The following is a 19,217-nucleotide window of genomic DNA, read 5'->3' on the forward strand; positions in this document are numbered from 1 at the left end:
GGGGGCACCTGGGTGGCTCAGTGGGTTAAACCCTCTGTGTTCGGCTCAGGTCATGATCCCAGAGTCCTGGGACCGAGCCCCACATTGGGCTCTCTGCTCAACAGGGAGCCTGCTTCCTCCTCTCTCTCTCTGCCTGCCTCTCTGCCTACTTATGATCTCTGTCAAACACATAAATAAAATCTTAAAAAAAAAAAAAGATTTATTTACTTGAGAAAGAAAGAGAAAGCAGGGGAAGAGCAGAGGGCAAGGGAGAGAGAGAATCCTGAGCAGACTCCCAGTTGAGGGTGGAGCCCAATGCTGGGCTCGATCCCACGACCCTGAGATCGTGACCTGAGCTGAAACCAAGAGTTGGATGCTTAACTGGCTAAGCCACCAGGTGTCCCTCCTTTCTATTTATAGTCAGATTCTTATATGAGCTGGTGCACTTTAAAGAGACGACTGCTTTTTCTAGGCTCCAGTTTCCTCATCTGCAAAATAGGAAGTAGTGACTGAATGAGGATGTGGGGGCTGAGGACCAGTCAGGTGACCAGGTTCTGCCCTATGGGCTCCATTGCCTTCCTGACCTTGGACAACTCACTTAACCTCACTGCAACCCAGATATGAAACTTGCCTGCATTTTCCACACTCAGGTCTTTCAAAGAACACCAGTGGAATTATTACCACATGCCTGAACCACTTCTTTAGACATACTTATTTGATATTTTCCTTTAGATAATCTTTAAATCAATTCACTTTCATATGTAACTGTGCAGTAAGCGGTAATATCCTTATACACAAGGGTTTGCTATGCTAGTTATAGACTTTTCTAATGTGCATTAAAGTAATTACTTAATGAAGTTTCAAAATGTTCGTATACTATCCAAGCCATCGTGCAGGCTACCAATGATGTACACATACCATTTTAGGAAAATCTGGATTAAATATTCACTGTGGATCCAGCCAGCTCTAAAAACCTGTTCCTGTTATATGATTTTCATGTGGTTATTTAACTTTGGATGTGTTTCTTTATATCATTTACCTCCTTGAAGGCACAGAGGAACACTATGGTTTATACCTCTTCAGGAACTAGCATGTAGAAGAATGCTTAGTAAATGTTTAATTTTAAATCATAAATGCATACGGAAGCATGCATACATATACACAATTACATGTCTTCTATGAACCAGCAACCCAATACCAAAAATGTTTATTTTTTTTCCCCCACATTGTTATCATTATGTTCCTTGGGAGGTTGTTCACTAACTGAAGAAAACGTATGGAATTCCAGGCCGTGTGACGCTGGAGAAATGTTAGCTGCTTTGACTGTCTTCTCTCTTCCCATGTCCTTTGCTAGCAGGTAGCATTTGTCTGTGTGAAAAGTCTAAGGAGCATAGCTTTGGCTCTTGTTGGGCCAGAACAATTGCTGTCCTCACCATCAACCCTAAAAGAGTCCATTCCCAGGACTAGAAACAGCTGATCCAAGAAAGAAATTTCACTTCTAAATGCTAGTATTGAAGATGTCTCAAGGAATTGCCTGGAGATTTACTGAAAGTTCTTCAGAAAAACAAAAAAAGGGTTTTTTTTTTAAAGATTTTTATTTATTTATTTGACACAGAGAGAGAGAGCACAAGCAGGGGGAGAAGGAGGCAGAAGGAGAGGGAAGCAGGCTCCCCAAGGAGCAGGGAGCCCGATGCCAGGCTCCATCCCAGGACCCTGAGATCATGACCTGAGCTAAAGACAGACCCTTAAACAGGTGAGCCACGCACACGCGCCCCCACCCCCATATCATGGCACAATTCTGGGTTTGTAGCTGGAGCAATTTCTCTACCCATCAACATTTACTAAGCACCTTTTTGAGCCCCTATTGGGGTCAGAAGTCTGAATAAGACTATGAGATTGGGAAAAGAGCACAGGCTCTGAGGGCCTTGAAGGCAAGGAAGCGGTCTTGTTCTTCCTCGCATCCCCTGGGGCCTTAGCGAACCACACACGTGTGCTAGCTACCCATTCAGTATTCACTCCATCAGTGAACAAACGAATGAATGAAGACAGCAGTCTAGGACTTAAGGAGCCCAACGCAACCTGTTGGAGAAGAGAGAAGATAAGACAGATGAAGTGTTAATTAACAATAAGCCTAACGTTACAAGAGATAACACAGGCTCTTAAAAGTTAAGTGAAGAAGTCCTGTCAGAAACCTCCCCCAAAGCACAGAGCGTTGATTCAGCAGCAGGTCTCACAGAAAAATGTGTGCTGGCCGTTCTTCTGTACTTAACCACTTTTCCGCCCAGGAGACCAGCTTCAGAGGGAAGTCGCTAGGTTGCTGTCACGTGACTGGTTTCTAAAGGCCACCGAGTTTATCTGCTCCTGGGAGTGAGGGGGGGGCGGTTACTGGCTCCTGCAAAGAAACCCATGGGTGTTTATCTTCCCAAGCATTCTGCATTCATCCACAGGCAAAGAAACGGCAATGATGAGTCTTTGGGAGGTGTGGAAGCGGCATATAGGAGAAGTTAGGAGGCTTTCATTAGTGTTTTGTTAGACCATATGTCAGGGTGACTCCTCGGGAGAAGCTCTGGGCTCCTTACACAGCTCTCTCTAGGATTCCCGACTGTCAGCATACACACAGCAGCCCAAACCAGAGCTCCTTATTATTCATTAGTTAACTGAAATACTTTTCCCCAATATACGCTTAAGGGAAAGATGCCTTCTTCTGTAGTGTTGGAAGCCATTTTTAGCCTGTGAATCAGGCCGTAGATTTTAATCTGTTTCAATGGGCACTGTTCTCACCAGCCATAAAGCCTTAATTAATAGGTTTTTAAAAAAGGTATTTCTATTCAAATTATTTTTTGAAAAATGATTTGTGTATATGGCCAATAAAAATTTCACAGTGCAAAACAGTTTGAAGGTAGAAAGTAAGTTTTCAATCACCTCTGAAGCCCAGTCTTTTTCATAGAGGCATCCACTATTACATTTCTTGGGTATCCTTCCAGAAATATTCTATGTACGTACAAGCCACATGCCTATATGCACACCCCCTTTGCTTGCACATCCCCCTCTGTTCCTTAGTGAAACTAAACAAGATATTGCAGAGTTTATTGTAAATCCAATAGTTAGATTTACCTATTTTATTGCACAGATATCCCAAAATTTACCCAGCCACCTACTTATAGGCAAATAAGTGGTTTCTGATAGTTTTGGTCCCACAAACATATTTTTGCACATATGTATGGACAGAACTATGAATCAGGGCCTTAAAGTAGAATTGCAAAGTCCAAGGATATGTAAACTTCAATTCTGCTAGACATTGTTAAATAGTGACACTTAACTTTGGCTGGGAACTGACAAAAGTAAGATATTTGTTCATGCCAGAAACAAGAGTAAAGAGAGTATTTAAACTTTAATGCCTCGGGGAAGCAGTGCATTTATTTATGAAACTCATTTACCAATGTCTTACCCACCTAAGCACATACACGCCTGCACACATGCATACACATACAGATATTATTGTGAATCTATTCAAAATATACTGTGACAACAACTCTCTAAATGAGGAACTTACCAGAAGTTCCTTACCAGCAAACTGCGTGAGTGTTGCAATGGAGTTAGCTCACTAATACCGCACATTCTCCACTTAGCTTTTGCTGTATTTACTACCCTTTATGGCCCTGGTCATTTAGCAACACTCAATGCCTTATTTTTCTTTTGTTAACCAAACATCTGTTTATGACCTTGCTTCCTCCCTTCCTCCTCTGAAACACAGGCACATCACGTCTTCTCTCCATGGTTTCCTCGCAAAAGTAATCAGTCTTAAACTGTCAGGTGAGGCCAATTATAGATGCACCCATGAAAAGGACTCTATCACCATGGAACTTAGATTTATTTAATTCTCTGTTACCTGTGGGGTGAGTCGGTGAACAACAGTCCCGTATTCTGGTCAGCTGCCACTTCCTTCACTGGCTTCTTCTATTTAAAAGGTAAAGAGACCCAAAACATTCTCCTGTTTCTTTAGTGTTTACCCAACTCGCACTCTGTGCTACAATCCCCAGCTGGGGCTCCTTTCCTATTTACTCTTGTAACATGAGAAACCATGTGGAGGTTTTGTGTTTGTTTTGTAACAAGCTGTGACCATTGTCTTTTCTCTGTCTCTGACCACAGACACAGAAACTTCCTGGCTACTACTGAAAATCTACATGTGACTAGGTCAAAACCGAATGAAGTCATTTTGTTTCTACTGGTAACAACCCATTCGATACATGTTCTGCTTACATTTAGAATGGGTTGTAAATTTTAAAAAACGGCTTAAAAGCCTTACTTCAAATGGTTTTGGGCTCCATGGCTCCATGAAATGATTTCTCTAATATGAGTAACCAAACAGCTTCATTTTTACATTTAAGCTTGGACTCAGTCTCGAGGATTGTGGATGGGGGGTTGGGGGGTAGATTTAAACCCTGCAAATATCCTCCCTTATGCCGTGAGCCTTTTAAGCTCCTTAGTCCAGATAGCCCTGCTCTCTCGGAAAGCAATGACAAAAACTGATCTTCTGTATGAAAATAAAAGTAAAAGTAAGAGACCCACAGCGCAATGTTGACACTTTGTTAGCAAAATTCCCGATCCACCCTATCTGGTCACCTGTCCACACAGGGGTTCTGAATCTGGTACCACTACTCTTCGTCCTGCCATAGGGTGTCACCAGAAAGTAGGACCCCAGGGACTTGGGAAAGGAGATCAAGACAAGGGGGCCACCACACTATTCCAGACCAGGCTACAGAAATCTTTAGGAAAACCCAAAACACAACAGCTGACCAAATGCTCTACACAATGGAGTGGTTTCAAAATCAGTAAAGACAATTGCCCCACTTTGCCCTTCACCAAAGACACACCTTTGGCAATGGACATCTTCATTGCATTCTATCATTTTTATTCAACAAGCACGTATTAGGCATGTTTTAGGTGCCAGGCTTTCTGCTAGGTGCTGTACAAAGACTAAAAAGTCAACTCTGCCCCATAATGGGCAGCCATTAAATATTATGGAATGAATGAGTGAATAAATGCAGGAATGAAGGATACAATTTCAATAAATCAGGTTACAGGAGGGGAATAAAAAAACAGATAAACAAGTGGTATGTACAGAATACAGTGTTACAAGCAACCCTGGGGAGTAGAGCAAGGCCTCAGCCTTGAGGTGACCAGTGAATGGATAATGGCCAGATACAGAGGGAAGAAGAGGTCTTTGAAGTCGGCAAGTGAGCAAGCATAGCGTACGCAAAGGCTTAAAGCAGAGATTAACAAACTACAACCCTCAGATCAGATCTAGCGCGCCACTTGTTTTTGTAAATAAAGCTTTATCTGAACACAGCCATGCCTGGTCACTTACCTTTTGTCTCTGGTTGTTCACATTACAACAGTGGCACTAAGTAGTTGCAACAGAGACCAAAATACCCAGAAAACCTAAGATATTTACTATACATCAGGGGCCTGTAGGAAAGCTGAGGTCAACTGTGGGAACTAAGCAATCCTAAAAGGGGGCTCAGTAAGAGATGGGACAGGAGGGACCAGACCCCGAAGGTTCTTCTATGCCATATTAAGAAGTTTGGTCTTGGTCTTCCAGAAATGGGTAACAAGAGCAGTTTTCCATTTAGAAATGTTTCTTAAGTGTCAGGATAGATCAGGGAGATGCAAGATGGCAGCTGAGACCAACTCTCCAAAACTTCCATCTCTTGACAAATTCCTTGATTCAACAAACATCAGGAAGTTTAATGTTTGCTGTGCATCTTGCTATAGGCTTGGGAAACAGAACGTGGCAGACAGAGTCACTCATTCAATGTTTATTGATGAAAGGAATTAAGGAAGGAATATAGACAATATTTTAATAGCATCATTATCTGAAGCTTTCCTGAATAGGTTGCTTCTGCTCTGAAACAACTAGCTAAGATTCCTACCCGTCTCCAGTTTCTATACCAGGAGAACCCGAGATCCAGGCTTGAGGAGGTTAAAAGTGAAACACAAACTAGAGAGAAATTCCTTCCTTCATCTCTGGTGCCAACATCATCAAATACCAGTCACTGGCCAAACCTGTGTTTATTCTGTGCCCCGTGGCCTAATGAGAGGGGGTGAGACAAGAAGCAGCTCAGCTAATAACTGTCATAAAAATAATATCTCTTGGTTCCATGTGGCATCTTTGGTTGGAAGATCTTGAATCATTTTTCTTCTCTCATGTAACTATTATTTCCATTTTATTTCCACTAAAGGAAAAGCCAAAGCATAGGGAGAGGTTGTGACTTGCTTAAGGTCACAGAGCAAACCAGAATAGCAGTTTTTAAGTGCTGGGAAGAGAGTTTCAGGGTATGTGAAATCCAGTTTCCTTCCCCATCTGGAATGGGCCAGGTTCGTGGCTCTCCAAGAAACACAGCATTATCCAAGCTGGGTGTCTCTTAAAAAGGAGTCATGCTAAAGAAGAGTCAGGGAACAAGGGGCTGTGTCAGTGCATGTTTTCACTAGTCACTTTGTCCCTGCCCATTGAATTTCAACACCTGTGACTAAAGTCCATTACAGGTGAAGAAGAGCCTCTTCAAAGGTCCAGCCTGTGGAAATGGAAGGTCCTGGCTTGGGGGTGTCTGTCCTTTCTGATTATCCCCCAGCTGCCACTGCCCAAGAAATCCAAGACTTCCTTGTTCATGTATTCGCCGGAAGCCTATGCCAAGGGTAGCCACAGGCTGCTCTCCAATAACCCGGTAGTCACCTTCTGTCCCAACATAAATACTAATAAATGTTCCTTTTACTTTAAAAAGTGCCCCGGGGGGCGCCTGGGCGGCTCAGTGAGTTAAGCCGCTGCCTTCGGCTCAGGTCATGATCTCAGGGTCCTGGGATCGAGTCCCGCATCGGGCTCTCTGCTCTGTGGGGAGCCTGCTTCCTCCTCTCTCTCTTTCTGCCTGCCTGTCTGCCTGCTTATGATCTCTGTCTGTCAAATAAATAAAATCTTTAAATAAATAAATAAAATAAAAAGTGCCCCGGTTTTGGACCATAAATTAATTGTGTGATCATTCCAGCTCTGAAAAATCAGGAGGCTTCTACACTCAGTCCAAAAGCCTTCAGACACTTCCTCTAATCAGGTTTAGTCTAACTCAGACACTTTTGTTTTTTTAGATCCAGGATTTTTTAAAAGCTTTAATTCCAGTATAACAAACACAGTGTTGTATTAGTTTCAGGTATATAACATAGTGATTCAGCAATTCTATACATTACTCAGGACTCATCATGATAAGTGTACTCTTAATGCCCTTCACCTGTTTTGCCCAATCCCCAAGCACCTCCCCTATAAGTTTGTTCTCTATAGTTGAGTCTGTTTTTTGGTTTGCTTCTTTTTTTCTTTGTTCGTTTCTTTTGTTTCTTAAACTCCACATATGAGTGACATCATATGGTATTTGTCTTTCTCCAACTGACTGATTTTCCTTAGCAGTTTATAACCTCTAGATCCATCCATGTTGTTGCAAATGGCAAGATTTCACTCCTTTTTATAGCTGAATAATATTCCACTGTGTGTGTGTGTGTGTGTGTGTGTGTGTATATACACATATATATATACCACATCTTCTTTATCCAGTCATCTATCATGGACATTTGGGTTGCCTCTATAACATGGCTATTGTAGATAATGCTGCAATTAACATAGTGGTGCATAGATCCCTTCAAATTAGTGTTTTTGTATTCTTTCGGTAAATACCTGGTAGTGGAATTTCCAGATCATATGATAATTCTATTTTAAGTTTTTTGAGGACCCTCCATACTATTTTCCACAGTGGCTACAATGGGATTGTATTCCCACCAACAATAGGCAAGGGCTGTGCTCGCTTCGGCAGCACACATGCTAAAAACAGCGGCAAGGGTTCCTGTTTCTCCATATCCTCACCAACACTTTCTTGTGTTTTTTTATTTTAGCCATTCTGACATGTGTGAGGAGATACCTCATGATGGTTTTGATTTGCATTTTCCTGCTGATGAGAGATGTCGAGCATCTTCTTTTGAGTCAGTTGCCATCTGCATATCTTCTTTGGAGAAATGTCTGTTCATGTCTTCTCATTTTTCAAATTGTGTTATTTGCTTTTTTAGCATTTAGTTGTATCTGTTCTTTATATATTTTGGATACTAAGCCTTTATCAGGTATATAATTTGCAAATATCTTCCCCCATTCCATAGGTCATCCTTTAGTTTTGTTGGTGAGTAATGAAGTTTTTATTTTGATCTAGTCCCAGTAGTTTATTTTTGCTTTTATTCTCCTTGTCTCAGGAGACATAATCTAGAAAAATGCTGTTATGGCTGATATCCCAGACATTACTGCTTGTCTCTTCTAGGGTTATTATGGTTTCAGATCTCACATTGAGGTCTTTAATCCATTTTGAGTTTATTTTTGTGCATGGTGTAAGAAAATGGTCCAGTTTCTTCCTTCCTTTCTTTTATCTTTTCTTTCTTTTTTTTTTTTTTTTTTTTTTTTTTTTGCATGTAGCTATCCAGTTTTCCCAACAACATTTGTTGAAGAGACATTTGTTAAAGAATATCCTCACTGGATATTCTTTCCTGTTTTGTCAAAGATTAACTGACCATATAATTGTTGGCTTATTTCTGGGCTCTCTATCCTGTTCTATTGATCTGTGTGCCAATATTTGTGCCAGTACCATATTATTTGGATTACTTTTTTAAAAAGATTTTATTTTTTATTTGATAGAGAGAGAGATCACAAGTAGGCAGAGAGGCAGATAGAGAGAAAGGGGGAAGCAGGCTCCCTGCTGAACAAGGAGCCCAATGCGGGGCTTGACCCCAGGACCCTAAGATCATGACCTGAGCCGAAGGCAGAGGCTTAACCCACTGAGCCGCCCAGGCACCCCCTGTTTGGATTACTATAGCTATGTAGTATATATTTTTATTTAACTTCTATTTAAATTCCAGTTAGTTAACAGTGTAATAGTAGTTTCAGTTGTACAGTTTCATGATTCAACACTTAACATACAACACCCAGTGCTTATCACAAGTGCCCTTCTTAATCCCGGTCACCTCTTTCACCCATCCCTTTCCCCCTTCCTTCAGGTAAGCATCAGTTTGTTCTCTGTAGTTAAGAGTCTGTTTCTTGGTTTGTCTCTCTCTCTCTCTTTTTTCCCCTATGCTCGTTTGTTTTGTTTCTTAAATAACACAAATGTATGAAATTATATATTTGTCTTTTTCTGACTGATTGACTTATTTTGCTTAGCATAATACTCTCTAGGTCTACCCGTATCATTGCAAATGGCAAGATTTCATTCTATTTTTATGGCTAAGTAACACTCCATTGTATATGAACACCACATACTCTTCATACTCTTTACCCACGCATCAATCAATGGATAGTTGAGCTGTTTCCACAATTTGGCTATTGTACATAATACGGCTATACACATTGGGGTGCTTGTATCCCTTCAAATTAGGATATCTTGAAATCTGGGATTGTGATACTTCCAATTTCGATCTTCTTTTTCAAGGTTGCTCTGGATATATGGGGGTCTTTTGTGGTTCCATACAAATTTTAGGATTAATGCATGTACTTCAGAAGATTGTTGTGAACATCAAATGAGCTTATTACATTGCCTGGCACATAGCAAATACATGCAAATGGTTGGTGATTATCACTATCATGACGTTACCATTATTGTCATGGGCCTTAGAGACGGGAGCAAGAACAGGCAGCATCAGCAGTCTAGCTGACCTCCAGCAGCACTAATACAAAAAATACCTCTGATCTCTCAAGCACACAGACAAAAAAGTCGCTTGCAGGCGTGTGGACAAGAAATGTCTCTGTTAGCAGCCAATGAAGACAGTTCTTCAAAGCACTTGTCAGATCCCAGAAGCACAGAGAAATGAAATTCTACTTGAGAGCAAGCTCTTTCTGTCTTGGAAGGCTGGCCTGGGTTCCTTCCTGGATAAGGGACTCCATCCATAGTGTGTAATGTATCTCCTGGAATTGTGGGCTTCTCTGAATGACAAAGCACAACACTTCAGGAATGTCATTATTTCACAGGAACCCAGTTTCTGCTAAGAAATCAAAGCCATTCCTAAAATCAGCTGATCACAGGGGTACAAGTCCAGAAGCAGCTCTGGGAAATGTAACTTTCCATCGCCTAACTGAACGGCCTGCCAAGATCAGACCCAGATGGGACTTACCTGGAGTCCTTTTAAGCCACAGATCCATCCCACCGCAACCCAACTCTGCTCCGAGTCTGCAGATATAGAGTATAAGGCAGTGAAAAGGAAAACAAAACAATAGCCAGTGAGTCTTGGAGTCAAGCAGACCTAGGGTTCAAATCTCAGTGGGTCACCTAACAAGCCAGGTAACTGTGGGTGATTCTCCCTCTCTGAATGTTTATTTCACAGATTTCCAGGGAAATGAAGGAAAAGATGTGGGTGACAATGCCTGGCACAGAGTTGCCATTAATTTCCATGCCTTCCCTAACAGCAGGATGGCCCTGGCCGACTTGCTTTATCCATCCCTCAGGTTCAAGCAGTGGATCCAGCTCAGGTCACTGCCACCAAGTACAGCAGACTGCTTTCTGCCCTGTGCGTCATCACCCATGTTTTCAGGCCACACTTGGGGAGCCAAAGCCTTCCCCGAAGCTGAGGTCATAAAGCAGAAAAAAACAAAGCTCTGCTTTCAGAGAGCAGGTTGGCCATGAGCAAAACCATCTCTTTGGGGCCAATCTGCCCCCTGGGTATGGAAGGCCTCACAGAGCCCTGCAGGAGAGAGCTGGCCCATTTGGCTTTCCCACCCACCAGTCCTATGTGACCCCTGGACGGAGCTAAGGAGCGGGAAGCTAGTTCACCGAGTCTCTTAATCCCCTGGACATAGCACTCTCGTGCCCCAGCCTCAGAGAGGATGAATATGACAGTCACAAGATTCACACTTCTAGCCATGAGGCATTCTCTTCTTGCTACATCACCTGGCAGGTGTCCTTGGCAGTGGGCTCCCAGCTCCAGTGGTGTGCACAGCGTTCTGCTCACCTCTGTACCACTAATATTTTCCCAGTTTTTCATTTAACCATTGGCTTATCCAGGGACACCTTTCAAACTGGATTCTGAAAATCGACTAGATTTTCTACTTATGGTTTGCATTTTGAGAATCTTTAACACCTCTAGTGCCTTCTATTGGCTTTATAATTTTACTTTCACACCAGATTTTACCTTTGTATATGCTTGAGATAGTGCACCAATCTATTTTTTTTTTCATGTAATGAACTATTTCTCTATCACTGATCAGTGTTTTAGGCGGTCTGTCTTTTCCCTCCTGATTTATGTTGCCATGTTTATTCTGTAACAGGTTCCCATGTGGAAGTGAGTCTATTTCTGACTCCCTGTTCTTTTCCATGGATTTTTCTGGCTGCTCCTACACCAGTCCCACACTGGTTTTATCTGGGAGGGTGAATCCCTTCTTTTTGCTCTTCCTTTTCAGAATGGACTTAGGCATCACGAACTTTCATTCCTTTGTAAAAGTTTAGAATAAGTATGTGGAAGTCCTCAAAAAAAACCTGGCCATAATTCTGACATTGAATTTGTAGGTTAATCTTAAGGGAAACTGACATATTGACATATCAAAGATGTGGCATATCTTTCCATTTATCCTGCTCTTCTTTGAAAATGTGTAACTGAGTTTTCAACTTTCTTTCAACTTTCAACTTTGTCAACTCGTTGGGTTATTTCCTACAGACTTTATAGTTTAAGAATTGTTTTTTTTTCCCTTTGGTGTGTTTTATTTTCTATTATATTTTCTGGATGGCCTTGCTAAGGTTGATAAAGACTAATAATTTTTTAAGACTGCTCAGGTATTCACCATCTGCTTGTCTTTTATTTTTGTTTGTTGATTAAATGTGTTTCTCCAATCTGCAGATCTCCTTTTCCTTTTTCCTTCTCTTTCTGTTTTGGCCGGAAACTCCAATGTATAAAACAATGAACAGCTAACTGTTGTTAAACGGTAGCAGTAAAAACAGAAAATGTCTAAATTTGCTTTTAAAATCTCACATGCGCTTCTTTACAGGTTTCAACAGCATCCATGCCTGTTACACCCCAACGTGGTAGGAAGAACAAGTGTTGTCCCATTGTACAGATAAGACTCAGTACTTTTGGTTGGGTTTTGGGGGATCACCTAACTAGAAATAAACAGAATTCATCTTCAGGTCTCTGAAGCTTCAAGTTTTCTACTATGGCAGATGAACTTAACATCTAGTCAAAATATCTAAAACTACAGTGATTTAACCCAGTCATATACAAAGTGAAGTTTCTTAAAGATTTACTTATTTATTTGGGGCGGGAGAGGAGCTGAGGGAGAGGGAGAGAAATCTTTGAGAAGACTCCCTGCTGGGCATGGAGCCCGCCACAGAGCTCAATACCAAGACCCTGAGATCATGACCTGAGCTGAAACCAAGAGTTGGATGCTTAACCAACTAAGCCACCCATGCGCCCCGTACAAAGTGATTTTTTATATTTAAACCTCTTACCATATATCATTTAAAAAAAAAGCTGTATCAACTGATTATTAAAGGTTCTAAATTTCTTCAAGGCTTAAGAGCTATATGTCCCTATCAGTTGGGGCTGTAATTCTGTCAAGAATTTGAGTCTCTACAATGGCAAACCAGTTAGTTAAATTAGTCAATCTTTTATATTATTTACCTATAGGTTTACATTGGGCCTCATTCCAGAAATGTTTTTAGAGTGTCTTATAATCTGTATCATATATAAGCAGAAATGAAATCTTTCTTTCTTTTTTTTTTTAAGATTTTATTTATTTATTTGACAAATAGAGACCACAAGTAGGCAGAGAGGCAGTCAGTAAGAGAGGAGGGAGCAGGCTCCCTGCCAAGCAGAGAGCCCAATGCAGGGCTCGATCCCAGGACCCTGGGATCATGACCTGAGCCGTAGGCAGACCTACTGAGCCACCCAGGTACCCCAGAAATGAAATTTCTAACAAACAATTGGGGAATACAGACTCACAAGCAAAGCTGCTAAATTTGAGAAAAGAAGTGTTCATCACTAGAAACATGTCTCCTAACTCTACCAACTCTAATACTTTATTATTTCATAAAAATGAAGATCATATGTACCCTTTATACTCATTTTATCCCATCATCAGTATAAAAAAAGGAATTGGCCCTTACAATAGCAAAGCAGTCAGTTACCGTGGTCAGTTTAGGTAAATAAGTCAGTTTTGTGGAGCACAGTGGAATGGGAGAGAAGTATCCCTCAAGTTGATAATATTGCAATGCAGCTACAACTTTCACTTGGTTGGACTCATTTATACACTGAAAAGCTGTCATAAAAATAATAAGGCTATTTCCATTTTTGGAAGGAAAAACTAAGTAAATCAGTTTCTTAGTTGGACGAAAATGACAGACCTGTGAACAGGACTCATAAATTAAGCCCGAGTCTGGTCTGCTACCTCTCTGTAATCAAGCCCCATGATTTGCCAGTGGAAATCAATGCCTCTTAAATGCATGGAATGACATCTCAGCAAACATACAAGCAGATGATCCCACAGCCCCTTTATAAAACTAACCATCAGGAAGTAACAAGGGACTGCATTTGTTCCTGACAATTAAGGGTATTTTTCTTCCCGTTCCTTGCATTTCTACTTAGGGAATGTGCGAGAGAATGTCGTTTCTCAGGGCTGCTGGTATGGAATGTGCACGTTATACTGCCTTTTGAAGGGACGTCAGACTGAAAGCGCAAGAAAACATACATAAGGGTGAAGAGGGGCTCAAAGAAGCAGAATCAAGCTATGTAAGAAGAGGAAACCAGAAAACTGTAGTTGTCTTTCTTAAATACTGCTTTGCAGACCAAGCAGCGACATATAAAATGTGGCCCAGCAGAAGGCTTACCTAACTGGGAGCAGAATGAGGGGAAAGGAGCTGCTCCAGATCCCTTAGAACCACTGATTCTCCTTGAAACAGCACCTCCTTTAGAGTGAAATTTACTGTGAGCTAGCTAACAAAAATTCTGTGTTTATGGGAAATAAGCGTTGTTGGAAAAGATAATGGATTCTGTTTTCAACTGTCCAGATTATAAAATTGAGCTTTCAACAAAGAAGGGAAAATGTTGGCTCCAGAATAGATCATCATCAAGGCACTGATTTCTGTTTTGTCTCTTCTCATCAGCAAGAGGGAAAATAAGATAACCTCTATAGAAACTAACACGGTTTTCCACGGCAGAAGATACCACTACAGCTAATAAGGCACTGGCAGTCTGTGTTGAGTGACTTCTCTGTTCAAAAAACGCCGTGCTCGTCACACCCATGAACTGTATGCGTGTCTGTCTGGCCCGCTCACGTCCCCACACCTGTTCATTCAGGCATTAGACCTAAGCACTTGTAAAGCAAGTGAATGTATCTGTACAGCGACGGGTAAAAATAACCCGGACTATTCCTGTAACATTATCAAAACGATCTGACCGAAGAGAAGATTGTGTTTCATGGGATAAAGTGGTTAAATTAGATGTTTCCTCACGTTTTATGACCGGTTTGTCTTATGCACTGTGTATAAAATAGCTGACCTCCATTCCAGGAGCATGAGTAGCAACCAAATTTAATGCCATGTGCTCAGAGGCTCAAACACTGGTTTTGTTGCCTCTGAGGCATAGCTACTGAGTGTGCTACTGTCATACAGAGACACGGTACTTGGGACATCACAGAGGAGGAACGTATAACTCAATCAACGCTACAGTAGTTCTGCAGGATAACCGTTGATATAGTTATCATTGGTCAACCCCTGGAAAATAAAGTTCAGGGAGAAGTTGGATAACTTGTTATCTTCTGGAATAAACTTAAATAAGTTTATATAATCTCTCTCTCTCCCAAAGCTTTTCTCTCTCTGTATATGTATGTATGTATATATATAATCTCTCTCTATATATAATATCTCTCTCCCTCTCTTCTCTCTATATATGTATGTAATGTATGTATATACATAATCTCTCTCTCTATATATATATATAATTTCTCTCCCTATATATAGGTAGTGTCATATATGTATATATACATATATATTGTATAATATATGTATAATCTCTATAATGAGAAGTTCCCAAGCATAGACAATGACAAGAGAAGAGCAACCAGTAGTATCATTCTCCAGTTCCCTCATTATACTTTTGCCATACTGGCAATGGGCTCCTGAAAAATCCAAGCATGGTTGATTGAATCACTGTTCACAATTTTTCATATCCTTCCTGTATTAAATTATTCCTGCACCTTCAGTGTCACGTGTCTGAGGTACTATCCACTGTGAGGTAAAATATTTACCCCATCCCATTTATTCTGGGCATGGCCATACGCTTTTCTTTAGCCAAAGGAATGTTCCTGAACATGAGAGGAGGTCTTAAATTTGCTTGTGTGTGCTCCTGACGTGGACTATGAAAAGAACATGTTCCAGGATGCTACTGGTCAAAAGAGAGGGAGCAACATGCAAGGGAGATCTGAGTCCTAGAGTCCAGCAAAACCCAGCGAAATTGCAGCTGGTCCACAGACCCATGTGAAAGAAAGAAATGCTTATTATTTCAAGCCAGAGTTGGGAATGATTGGTTATGCCAGATTGTTGCAGCAATATATCATCTCAGTGACTTAGCACATACTGTTCCCTCTACCAGAAATACTCTTCCATGCCCACTCTTCATCCAGTTAAGTCCTACTCATGCTTCATATCTTGTTGTAAATGTCTTCTATGTGGGAACGATGTTGCAGACCAGAATAACTCCTCCTCTACATCCTGTATTTCTCCTTTTGTAAAATTCATTACATTTACAATTATTTGGTCCATGTCATCCAACCAGAACATAAGCTTCTTTGAGGGATGGGACCATAGTGTCTTGTTCATTGGTATAGCCCCAGCACACAGCACACAGTGGCTAGCAGAGTGGAGTCAATAAATAATCTGTTAAGTATTATTTTAAGGCATGTGGTTCTGCTACTTATGGTTGAGTAAGAAACTTAACTTTTTGGGTTTTAGTTTTCAGCAACTGTAAATTAGACATAGTAATACCTATGTCTTAAGGCAGTTATGATTAAACAAATTAACCAATCAACTTAACATTCCAAATATCTGACACATAGGCAAATAGAAGGCACTTGGTAACTTACGGTTTTTAATAAGATAAGAAAGATACAGACATCCCATCCCCTCTGTGTCTTAAAAAGTGATTTGTTTTAAAGTAATGTTTTGGGGACACCTGGGTGGCTCAGCCAGTTAAGCGTCTGCCTTCTGTTCAGGTCATGATCCCAGGGTCTTGGTATTAAGTCCATGTCATGTTCCCTGCTCAGAGAGAGTCTGCTTCTCCCTCTCCCTCTGCTTCTGTCACCCCCGGCTTGTGCTTTCTCTCTTGCTCACTCTCAAATAAACAAATAAGCTCTTAAAAAAGTAAAATAAAGTGATGTTTTGGCAGAAAAGGAAAAAAATTACATAGTGTCACTATCAATAATTGCTTAATTTAGATATTTTTAAATACTATGCTTATTTACCATGATGTGAGTCCGTTTTCAAAACAACTGAAGGTAGAATTTGGGAAAAAGAAACAGGTTTGCAATGGATACTTCATTTATTTTAAACATTGTCATTAAATGATGTCATACTTTTTTTCAAAGAATGAAATTTATCCTTCCTATTTTTGAAAAATTTTCATCTTTAAATCATTATTCAAAGTTGGCATTTGTTTTTCAAAATGTTATTCTTCATTCCCATAATTATATTTTGCTTCAGTGGGATTTTATTTAATTTAAATCAGGTTTTCCTTTTGCCAATAGCAACATACGTCCGTCATAGAAAATTAGAAAACGCAGATAAGGATAAAGAAGGGAAATTTATTTCTGTAATCCCACCCCCCCCCGAGGTAGACATTGTATTTCATTCCAAATATTTTTATTCAGAAGAAAATAATGATGGGATTTTGTTGTACATTATTCATTTAAGGTTGCCTTCTCACTTATTTATCATAAGTATTTTTCTAGGCCAAAAATACTCACCTACAACATCTTTTTATCAATGACCTCCCATCATATAGAAATACCATCATTTCCTTGAGCGATCCCCTATTGCTGGGAATATCCTTCCTTCCTCCCTACCTCCCTCCCTTCTTTTCTTTTCTTTTCTTTCCTTTTCTTTTCTTTTCTTTCTTTCTTTCTTTCTTTTTTAAACTACTACCAGCAACACTTCTGTGAATGAGTGAAGAGATACAGTGTCATTCAAAACCAATAGAAAATGACAGCCACTTACTGGTATCTTACAGTTCAGGGTATAGATCATTATCCTGACCATGGCCTATTTTTTCCCCTTACATTTCTTACTAAGAGTCTGGGGTCATCGGTGGAAGAGGGTAAAGGTGAGTAGGTAGGCAAGATGGGGATACGAAAGAGAAAGGACTTCTATTTCTGGTCTCAGTAAGGAAAGTGCAAACCAGAACCTATAAATTAACACATGATCAAAAACGCTATAACAAAACGAGGGCCCACATTTGGAAAGGGGAATATTTCTCTATTTGTAGTTAGAGCGTCCATATTTGTTTTGACAAACATGTTTTTCCCCCCCAATCTGGTTGGTTGGTTTGACAAGGACGAACAGTCTCTTTTTACAGGAGCTGAGGCACAGAAAGGCTGACTGGAGTGTCCAAGGTCCCACAAGTTAGTGGCATAGCCAGGGTCTGAACCCACGTGTCCTGGCCCACAGACAAGAGCTCTTTCAATGCTCTCATAGTTCTCTGGGACTGTGAATACTGGGAATTACTAAGAATAGAGAAGCGGACACAGTGTGGCAGGGAGCTTAGCAGAAATGTAATGCTTCTGAGAGATGGCACGGGGACATCTGTGAGCTATTTAGCATGGGTCGAACATCCTCAGTGAGATGATAAGAAACATGTCTGTTCACCTCTTTAGGGTGATCTGAACATGATTGTTTACTTAGAAATTTGTCCCTTAAAGAGCTTCAATGTTCTCAAAAGAAAGGGGCTGCTGAAAAGTGAAAATATTTTGCTTTTACTCACTGTGTAAATGACGGAAAGGAGATTTGGCTCAGGTTAAGGAATTATTGGGAAACACCTAAATTACCTAATAATGTTAGGACTACACCGCTGAATTCTTTGAATGGAGGGATCATGAGTCTCCACTGCACCTAACACACAAAAATACAGTGAAAATCATATGCAACACAATCAGAATTGCTAATTAATGGCTAATCAGAAATGTTTGCGGGGGGAGGACATGTTTATGTTGTCAATGTTATAGTTTAACTCAAATAAGGGTAAATGTATTCACCCATCTGGTGGAAGATCTTAGCCCTTTCCCTCACTGTGAGTTCACTGGAAAGGCGCCAAAGCCACATTTTTTTTTACCGAAACCACACCCTAAGATCTTGTTTTTCATTTCCAATTTTTCTTTCCTTGTAATGGATGAGAACTTAAAAACAGTTGTGAGCAAAATACTGTAGTTTTTTTTTTCTCCATTTGTCATTGCGGAATCTTTTCAAAGCATCATTCCATTTAAATTACATTTCATTTTAATAATTCTCTCTCCATCTCTCTCTTGAGACTCCTGTTTCATTAGTTCACGTAATATTGAAGCAAATTGTACAGTCTGAATAACAAGTAGAACTGGCATAAATACGTTCAAGAACAAACAATTCTGAGTCTCAGAACACATGAAACTCAACTCTTGGGGAAGAGAAGGGCCAGTGAGGGCAGACTTGGGTTTTGGTCTATCAGTCACATCTTCAACAAGAAAAACACTGGTTCCTCCTATAGTCACTTAAGTGGAACTTGGCTAAAAGAGTACCCACAAGAGTTTTCACTAGTTAACTGTGAATATTAAGCAGTGTCTTCATAAACAATGCCCGTTGTCAGTCCCAGGAAAAAGTTTGAATTATATCTGTCACACTTATACTCAAAGTTTAAAAATCCCCTCCTCTCTACCCCAATAAATCCCAAGTGTGTCAATCTGCCTATTCAAGCAGTAAGCTGGGGTTCACACTATCCCTCTTCTAATTCCCTAGAAGACCCAATATCTCACCAGCACAACCTCTTGAAATGCGAAGGAAGGACTGGATAAATAAATTGATCCTAACTTTTCTATCCTTCTGAGCACTTACAAACATTGAATCGTTTCTTATTTTTTCTTATTTTCTGTTCTCATGATTAGAAAGTACACTCGGTGAGAGATGGGACCTCATCTGTTTCATCCACCTTTGGATTCTGGGCACACC

The 19,217-nt window shown here is 40.5% G+C and overlaps 2 long non-coding RNA genes across 5 annotated transcripts in view; both read right to left on the minus strand.

The window, feature by feature from the left end:
- Nucleotides 1-19,217, minus strand: part of LOC101683144 — a 150,998-nt gene that overhangs the window by 28,551 nt on the left and 103,230 nt on the right. For 2 of the 4 annotated variants that reach the window (XR_006607541.1, XR_006607542.1), the window contains 2 exons: nucleotides 10,159-10,214; nucleotides 9,184-9,970 (listed from right to left, as the gene is read on the minus strand). The exons of 1 other annotated variant lie outside the window; for it this stretch is intronic. This is a non-coding gene — a long non-coding RNA (uncharacterized LOC101683144). Of the gene's footprint in view, nucleotides 1-9,183; nucleotides 9,971-10,158; nucleotides 10,215-19,217 lie in introns of those variants that run through there. One more of the 4 variants, XR_006607544.1, reaches the window with a different exon arrangement.
- Nucleotides 335-6,819, minus strand: LOC106005443. Its single transcript, XR_001178788.2, has 3 exons — nucleotides 3,869-6,819; nucleotides 2,214-2,371; nucleotides 335-2,058 (listed from the first exon to the last, which is right to left on the minus strand). It is a non-coding gene; the product is annotated as an uncharacterized LOC106005443 (long non-coding RNA).

Source organism: Mustela putorius, unplaced genomic scaffold (genome assembly GCF_011764305.1).
Source record: "Mustela putorius furo isolate JIRA1106 unplaced genomic scaffold, ASM1176430v1.1 tig00000640_pilon_pilon_pilon, whole genome shotgun sequence".
Classification (NCBI taxonomy): Eukaryota; Metazoa; Chordata; class Mammalia; order Carnivora; family Mustelidae; genus Mustela; species Mustela putorius.